The sequence below is a fragment of the Capsicum annuum genome, chromosome 12, assembly GCF_002878395.1.
Source record: "Capsicum annuum cultivar UCD-10X-F1 chromosome 12, UCD10Xv1.1, whole genome shotgun sequence".
Lineage (NCBI taxonomy): Eukaryota > Viridiplantae > Streptophyta > Magnoliopsida > Solanales > Solanaceae > Capsicum > Capsicum annuum.
Window position 1 is genome coordinate 44008794 of NC_061122.1, and position 9322 is coordinate 44018115.

At 37.3% G+C, this 9322-nt stretch overlaps 1 non-coding gene across 1 annotated transcript; it reads right to left on the reverse strand.

Moving 5' to 3' along the window:
• Positions 1-7248: 7248 nt before the first annotated feature.
• LOC124889855 lies at positions 7249-7355 on the reverse strand. The gene has a single exon (XR_007048769.1). It is a non-coding gene; the product is annotated as a small nucleolar RNA R71 (small nucleolar RNA).
• Positions 7356-9322: the final 1967 nt, after the last annotated feature.

Genomic DNA, 9322 nt, shown 5'->3' on the forward strand with positions numbered 1-9322 from the left:
TATCCTGAGTAAGAAAGATGATTCTCTCAGAATGTGCATAGACTACCATTAGTTGAAAAAAGTCACAGTCAAGAATAAATATCCACTTCTTAGAATCGATGAATTGTTTGATAAACTTTAGGATGCCAACTATTTTTCAAAGATAAACCTCAGATCAGGCTATCATCAGCTCAGGGTCAGGGAATGTGACATTTCAAAAATAGCTTTTCGAACTCGGTATGGTCACTTCGAATTTCTAGTCATGTCCTTTGGTCTTACCAATTCCCCAGCAGCCTTCATGGACTTGTGAACCCAGTTTTCAAGCATTACTTGGACATGTTTGTCATAGTCTTCATTGATGAAATTCTTGTTTACTCCCGTAGAAAAATTGAACATACAGACCACCTCAAAATAGTACTTTAGACTCTTAGAGCTCATCAGTTCTTTGCTAAATTTAGTAAGTGTGAATTCTAGCTAAGGTCAGTTGCTTTCCTTGTCTATATCATTTCTGGTGATGGCATTAGAGTTAATCCTCAAGAGACCGATTTAGCTGGATATTACAGTCGATTTGTTGAAGAGTTTTCTTCTATTACATTCTCCATGTCCAAATTGACTCAAAATAAAGTTAAGTTTCAGTGGTCAGATTCATGCGAAAAGAGTTTTCAGGAGTTGAAGACTCGACTCACCTCAGCCCCAGTCTTGACTCTACCAAATGGTTTAGATGGTTTTGCTGTGTACTGTGATGCATCTAGGGTAGGTTTAGGTTGTGTCCTCACACAGAGAGGTAAGGTCATAGCTTATGCCTCCAGACAGCTTATGCCTCATGAGAAGAATTACCCTACTCATGATCTTGAGTTAGTAGCTATAGTGTTTGCCTTATAGATTTTGAGGCATTACTTGTAAAGAGTAAATGTGGATGAGTTCACTGATTAGAAAATCCTTCAATATGTGTTCTCTTAGAAAGATTTGAATCTGGATCAGAGAAAAAGGTTAGAGTTATTGAAGGATTATGACATGAGTGTTCTGTATCATCTAGGCAAGGCCAATGTAGTGGCTAATTCTCTTAATAGATTACCTATGGGCAGTGTTGGTCATTTTGAGGATGGTAAGAAGAAGTTATCTTAGGAGGTTCATCAGCTTGCCCGAATAGTTGTCCACTTAGTTGACTCAGCAGAGGGTAGTGTGTGGGTGCAGAGTAATTTAGAATTATCTCTAGTTTCCAAGAAGAAGGTTAAGAAGGATAGAGGCCCCAGTCTAGTTAAGTTAAAAGAATCAGTCAGAGACCGGAAAGTGGAGGTTTTCTCCTAAGGGGGAGATAGTGTTTTGTGTTGTCAGGGTAGATTATGTGTTCATGGTGTGGATGATTTGAGGCAATGAATTCTTACAGAAGTGCATAGTGCGCATTACTCTATTCATCCAGGGGCCACTAAGATGTACCGCGATTTACGGAAGATCTATTGGTGGAGTGGGATGAAGAGAGATATTATAGAGTTTGTAGCTAAGTTCTCTATATGCTAGCAAGTTAAGATTGAGCATAAAAACCTAGTGGTTCTATGCAGGACTTCTGTATTCTCTCTTGGAAGTGGGAAGAAGTGAACATACATTTTGTGACAGGTTTGCCACGTACTCGTCATCAGCATGATTCTATTTGGGTCATCATAGACAAGATGACCAAATCAAACTATTTCTTGCCAGGTCATACCTGTTATTCAGTAGAGGAGTCCGCCAAACACTATGTCGGAGAGTTGGTCAGGTTACATGGCATCCTAGTGTCAATCATCTCTAATAGAGGTACCCAGTTTACCTCTCACTTCTGGAAGGCATTCCAAAAGGGTCTTAGTATCCAAGTCCATCTAAGTACAATTTTTTACCCTCAAACAAATAGCCAAGAAGAAAGGACCATTTAGACTCTAGAAGATATGCTGAGAGCATGTGTTGTTGATTTCAAGGGTAGCTGGGATGACCATTTGCCTTTGATTGAATTCGCATACAATAACACCTATCATTCTAGTATCCGTATGGCTCCATTTGAGGCTCTCTATAGTAGGAGGTGTATATCTCTAATTGGTTGGTTTGAAGTAGGTGAGGCCGCAGTAGTAGGGCCTGACTTTGTGTTTGCTGCATTAGAGAAGGTTTAGTTAATTAGAGAAAGGCTTAGGGCTACTCAGAACCGATAGAAATTGTATGCAGATGTGAGGAGGAAGGACCTCAATTTTGAGGCGGTGATCTTGCGTTCTTGAAAATCTCCCCTATGAAAGGAGTGAAGAGATTCGGCAAGAAAGGGAAACTCAGTCCCCGATGTATTGGTCCCTTTAGTATTCTCTGTCGCTTTAGAAGGGTAGCTTACGAGCTTGAGTTGCCTTCAAATTTATCCTTAGTACACCTAGTGTTCCATGTCTCGTTGTTGAAAAAGGGTATTAGTGATCCAGCGGTAGTTGTTCCCTTAGAAAGTACAGAGATTCAAACCAATCTTTCCTTTGAGGAAGATCCAGTCGAAATTCTAGATCATCAAGTTCGTAGACTAAGGAACAAAGAAGTTCCAATAGTCAAAGTACTTTGGTGGAACCAGTCCGTTGAGGGAGCCACTTGGGAAGTAGAGGCGTATATGCGGACGAAGTACCCTCATCTTTTCTCCGCGAATCCAGATTTAGTCTAAGGTACTAATCTTCATAAGATTTCTCTCTAATCTTCATGTCAATCATGCATTTACAAATCAGTTTAGTCATGCATTCCTCGCATTAAATATGCATGTTCAGTGTGTAAGCTCAGCCCAACAACTTCCCTTAGCTTAACTAGTTTCATTCTAGGATGAATGATCCCAAGGGAAGATATTGTAACACCCCGTATTTCCCTAGCATAATCGAAGTCCCACTGCATGAATATTCATAAATAAAAATTTCAAAACACTTATTATTTCAGTTTAGAGCCTGTTATTACATAGGAAATTCAATTAGCTCTCCAACAATATAAAATTTGCCCAAATCCGATAATCGGATAAAAAGTTATGGCTATTTTTAGTTTCAGTCATTAGACCCCATTATTTTAACCCTTAGCACATCGCGGAGCTAGTCTAAGCGACGATTGGCAATTTCTAGTTGAGGTACGCGATCTTGGCGCATCACGTTAAAGGCCAAATTGGCATTTAGCAGTTTCCAATGTCTCTCCGTGATTTTATTGCATCACGATGAACTTCCAGGACCCAATAAGTGAAGGACCACGATTGTCCCTGCATCGCGCCACACACCCATTTCCCAGATGTCCAATTCCAGTGGCTTGGTGCAATAGTGGCGCGTTGTGCCAAGGCCAAAAATTAGGATCTTCAGTTTTCAGCTTCTATTTTTGAATTTGTTCAGGGGTATTTGGGTCTTTTTCCATGGCCCTATTTAACCTAAATCATGAAATTTAACCCCTAAACACCCTAAGTTGTCATTGTTAATTCAATTCCTCTCACAATCAAAAATCCCCTTTTCAAGAACAAGAAAACCTAGCTTTCAAATTCAAGGCCAATACTCAAGAACACACCTAGAACTTTAAGAAATTCACTATCCCAGGTATGTTAAGTGTTTATCCATAGATTCCTTTCGTCCATGGATTCCAAGTAACCTATTTAATTTACAAGTTTTGATCTATTTAAGTTATTTGATTTTAAATTGCGATTTCATTCATGAATCTCCATGTACTGATGATTTTCTACTATATTACCATGAAAGTATTGTTATTGTTCAACCCTCCATGCTTTTATATCATTATTTATTGAATTAAACCATGATTTAGATCTATTATGTTAAATTCATGCTATTTCTATAAGTCCCATGTCATTCCTATAATTGTTTTAAACCCTGAACTATAAGTGTTTGATAAATGCCCACAAGAGTGATTGATTTAAATAAAAGGCTTCATGTTTTGTCCTTCAAGCTTTAGTATCATTTTATTATTATTGTTTTGAGTCCTGGGTATTGAATACCCAAAATCCATAGTTGTTTACTTAGTCTAGTATCAGTACATTACAAAATAGCCTGCAGAACATACTATGAGCATTATCAAAACAATCAGTTACCAGTCAGATGAACTTAGAACAGTCTAGTATTTTAGTGTCTTTCAGTTGGGAGTAGGATTTAGCACCGAGCGAGTGTAGGGATGGTGGATTTCCCATCAGATAGGCAGATCCGTTAGTAGCAGTCCCTATATTCCAGAACTACGTAGCCAGCATAAGGTATGAGAAGTCACCCGTCAGATTAGGCTCGACTATCTCGCAGGGGTCACTCACCAGTTCAGGCTTGACACCTTTAGTTCTTTGGACATTAGATTAGTTTAGTGGTTCCACACAGCCATCATTAGCACTTATGGTATGATATTAACACCCTTCCAACTGGGTTTATAGGTTGGACCCCGATTAGCTCAAATTGGGGAATATCGGTTACGTGATACCTCCCACAGTCTCAAATATAGTCTTAGTTAAGATCACAGTTCAGTTATGCAGTCTTAGAGTTGCTTGACCAAAGTATACAAATATCAGTACTTTTCAGTATTTTATTTTACAGATCTTACTCAACCCATGTTATATGCTTGGTCATGCATCCTTAGTGTCTGCAGATTTTCATGTATCTTCAGTATTTACAGACTGTCATGCATAATCGGTATTTATAAATTCTCCATATTTTTAGTATCTACAGATTCCATATTATCTACTCAGTACTCCATGTTTTACTTACATATTTAGTTAATAATTAGTTATGTTCATGAAACCATGCAATCAGCCTACCTCATTTAGCATACCCGTACATTCAAAGTACTGATCGCATACCTTTCTTTTGTGCTGTGATGTATTATATCATAGGTGTTGATGCTCAATTCTCGGACTATTTTTATACTTCACTTCTTAGACTATCAATAGTATAGTAGCAGTGGTGAGTCCTCATCAATGGAGAATAGATTATTTTACTTTATATCTCTATTTCAATAGTTAGCAGAGTTAGTTGGGGGCTATCCCAACAAAACATATTCAGTTAGTCTATTTTAGAGGTTTTTTAGACATTAGAGTCAGTTATTCAGTATTCAGGCACCACAGTTAGTAATCTTTAGGCATATTTATACGCTCAAAGTACCAATATGCACCAAGATTTAGACTTAGTTCAAGAACTTTTGTATGAATTCTTAAGTATAATTCATCTTTTATTTTGATTAGTGAATAATGGATATGATAAGTACTTTCAAGTTCAAAATCATGAAGAATTGTGCATAATTGGATACAACGAGGACATGGAACTAGTGAAGGAATGTAAGGGAGTGAAATTAAGCTGAAAAATGGAAGTTGGAAAGTAGGAATCCTCATTTGAAAACACTCAGCGTCGCGTGGATCAACAAAATAGCAATGGTCAAATTCTAGTGAAGGTTTGTGAAACTACCGCGTCGCAGAGCAGTTTCATTTATCAGATTTGGCGACCTGAAGATTTAGCGCATCGTGGAGGATGACTATTTCGTAACTGTCCCAATATAGTGGCTCACCGCGATAGTGACGCGTCGCGGTCAGGGTGCATTTTACAATTGTCAGGGAATATTTGAGCTTCACAATTTCCTAGATTTTAATGAAAAATAGCAATCGAAGTCATGGCGCGACGCGCCGGGTGGACAAATCGAGAATATTTTAAGTGTTTTGTCCTAGCTATAAAAGGAAAAATCTGAGATAATGTGGGGGTCTTTTGTCAAGCATAGCAGCGGCGGAAAAGAAGAAATTTCTCTCTTTTAGTGTTCTTAAACATTCTTTTGAATTTCTTTACTTCAATATTTGTTTTGGGTATGATTTATTACTTATTTTGGATGATGAATTCAAACATGAGTAGCTAAACACCCAATTTATGGGGTTGAGGCTAAGAACATGATTACTTTTTAATATTCTTATTCGTAGTTTCTTTTTAGATTATCATCTGGGTTGCTGTTCATTTCTTGAGCTTACTATTTTAATGATTGACCACCATTAGAATAAATTTATATTTCTATGTGAATCTGGCAGGAGAATCATAGGATAGAACAAAAAATTAGGGAACAAGGTTCTTATTCTTTTATAAAATAAGGGATTTTGAATTAGCATCTAGGATAGGGATATACCTAGAAACCTTGCTTAGTTCACTTGCAAGAAGACAACTTCATGAATCTAGAAGATATGTTGTAACTCTACATGAGTTGTAGTTACAACATTCAATAGATAGAAGATTTGAGTTTGGGAGACCAAGATCACGGCATAACCCTTGCGAACCATCAACCCGATAACTAATTAGACTGTGATAATTATAGAGAATTGTATGACTGTTCAAAATACCTCAACCCTGGAATCATCTCATCATTGATTACAACCGTTGCTTGCTTTGCTCTAGTCGTCATTAATTATTTCTTGTTTAGTAATTTACATTTTATTTACAGAATCAAATTAATCTTGATACCATCAAACACTTAATACTCAATTGTCTTGAACTAAAGATTGAATAAATTTCTAGTTTATTGATCCTCAAGGGAACGGTATCTAACTATCTAAGTCATTATATTACTTGCACGATCACATACACTTGCGTGTGCGTAGAGATGCAACAAGTTTTTGGTGCCGTTGCTAGGGATCAAATAGAATTAGTAAATTGCTTTAATTTTTGGTTTTTGATAATACGTTTAAGTGTTAACAACTTGATCTTAGCGATTGAATTTTTTCATGTTTAGCTGAACATTGGACTAGCTAGGGATAAAGAGTTAGTAGAGCCCTTTGTAGAACCAGAAGTAATTTTTCATTAGAGACGAAGAGCTCAGTACTATATTTAATAGGGACAGATGGTGTAAATATGCGATCCTATAGTTGTTGATCTAAATATTAGAAATGTTCCAGCTCCTGTTGTTCCATCTGTTCTTGTTCAACCAGTTGCAAGACCTGTTTGTGAGGTGGCAATCCCACTTTCTAATCTTGTGACTAACAACATTCTGAAGCCTGAACCAGGAGGTCAGTGGGAATTGAAACAAAATATAGTGCAATTGTTGAAATCTTCTAGGGAATTTTAAGGACTTTCACACGAGGATCCACAACAACACTTACAAACCTTTCTGGAGATAAGTGATACATATATTCCTGAAGATGTGAATACTGATTATGTCAAATTGACACTCTTTCCCTTTTCTCTAATTGGGGAAGCAAAGAGATGGTTACATGCTGAACCACATCAATCTATCACTACATGGGAAGATTGTTCTTGGAGATTTCTCATTAGATTTTTTCCATCTCAGAAAACTACACGATTGAAGAGTAAGATAATGAGTTTCAAACAGAAAGATGGAGAAAATCTCTACCAATCTTGGGAGAGATTCAAGGGCATGCTCAGAAATTGTCCTTATCACCATCAATCGAATGATGTTTTGGTGTATACGTTTATAGAAGGCCTTGATTATAATACTAAGATTCTCTTGGATTCAGTAGCAGGGGATCAATCTTTGGACAAAACATATGAAGAATTATATACCTTGCTGAATTAAATTGCACAAGGGAATCTTGATTGGCATGCAGACTCAAGGAATGCTTACAAGAAGGTTGCAGGGGTTTTGGAGGTTGATCAGTTCACTGCATTACAAGTACAGATTGCAGCAATGCAGAACTATATGACTATTCTACTCAATAACTTAAAGTTGGGTAGAACATAACCAGCAGCCATAAAAAATGTAGTTCAATAGGTATATTCATGGTGTGAAGTTTATGGAAGTGGTGTGCATAAAGCAGATGAATGTTCTATCAATCCAGATTTAGTCAACTATGTGGGGAATGCAAATCGTCAGGGTCAATAGAATTTTGGCAGCACGTATAATCCAAGTTGGAGGAACCACCATAATTTCTCATGGGGTGGACATCAGGCATAAAATACAAATCAGCATAAGGGACCAGTTCAACTAAATCCACAACCGGTTCAAAATAATCAGATGACTACTTTGAATAGTAATATGGAAGAAATGCTTAAGCAGTTAATGGCTCAACAAGTACAGTTTGTGGTAGACATGAAGGCTCAACAAGTATAGTTTGCAGCTGAGTTGAAGAGTCAACAATTGATCACAAAAATCTGGAGTTACAGTTAGGTCAAATCGTAGGATCGTATAATACAAGGCCACAAGGAGTATTGCCTAATGACACTGAGGCTAATCCTAAATAGGTGAATGCAATTATAATAAGGAGTGGGTTGCGAACTAAGAAGATGGTTTAGGAGCAGGATAATCCCCTGGTCACTAATGATAGTTTGCAAGAGAATGCAGAAGTGGAAGTAAAAGAAAAAAAGGCTAGTGAAGAGATTCGTGTAGAGAAGAAGACTGTCCCCTTACCTTTTCCTCAAAAGGCAAGAAAGAATCAAGAGGAAGCCAGTTTTAAAAAGTTTCTAGATCTTCTGAAACAAGTCCAAGTAAACCTTCCTCTTGTGGAAATTCTGCAAAGTGTGGCAAAATATGCTAAATACTTAAAGGATATTGTTGCCAATAAAAATCGGTTGACTGAATATGCTACAGTTTTACTTATCAAGAGTGTAAATCTAAAATTCAAAATAAACTGCCCACAAAATTGAAGGATCCGGGGAGTTTCACCTTGCAGATTACCCTTGGTCAAACTATTTGTGCACGTGGATTGTGTGACTTGGGGGCTAGCATAAATCTCATGCCCACGTAATGGTATCAAAAGATGTATCTTGGAATCCCCAAACTCACGACTATTGTGTTGTAGTTGGTAGATAGTTCACTTGCTAGACCAGATGGTATTATTGAAAATGTATTAGTGCAAGTGGGATCTTTAATCTTTCTGGTGGATTTTGTGATTCTTGATTTTGAGGCTAATCCAGTTATTCCATTTATATTAGGACAACCCTTTTCAGCAATAGGGCAGTTACTCATTGATGTGGTAGCTGGAAAAATGAAAATACAAGCGCATGATAAAGTAGAGATTTTTGACGTGTATAGAGCATTGAAATTTATAGCCATATATGAGGAGTTGTCCTCAATATCAGTTATTAATCTTGCTTCAGATTGGCATTTGCTTTTGTTTGATGATCCATTAGAGCAAGCTTTGATGGATTATGATCTGTATGGGGACTCATAAGCATTGCAATTAGTCCAGGTTATGAATTTAGCTGTAATTAAGACAAATAAAGTGTTAATCGAGCCTTTGAATAGACCAATTGGTCCACCGCCCAGGCCTTCAATTAAAGAAGATCCTAACTTGGAGCTTAAGGTTCTTCCTCCTTACTTACAATATATTTTTCTTGGTGATAAAGATACCCTGCCTGTTATTTTATCTTCAGGATTATCCGATGTACAGGTAAAGGAAGCTGTAGCAGTTCTC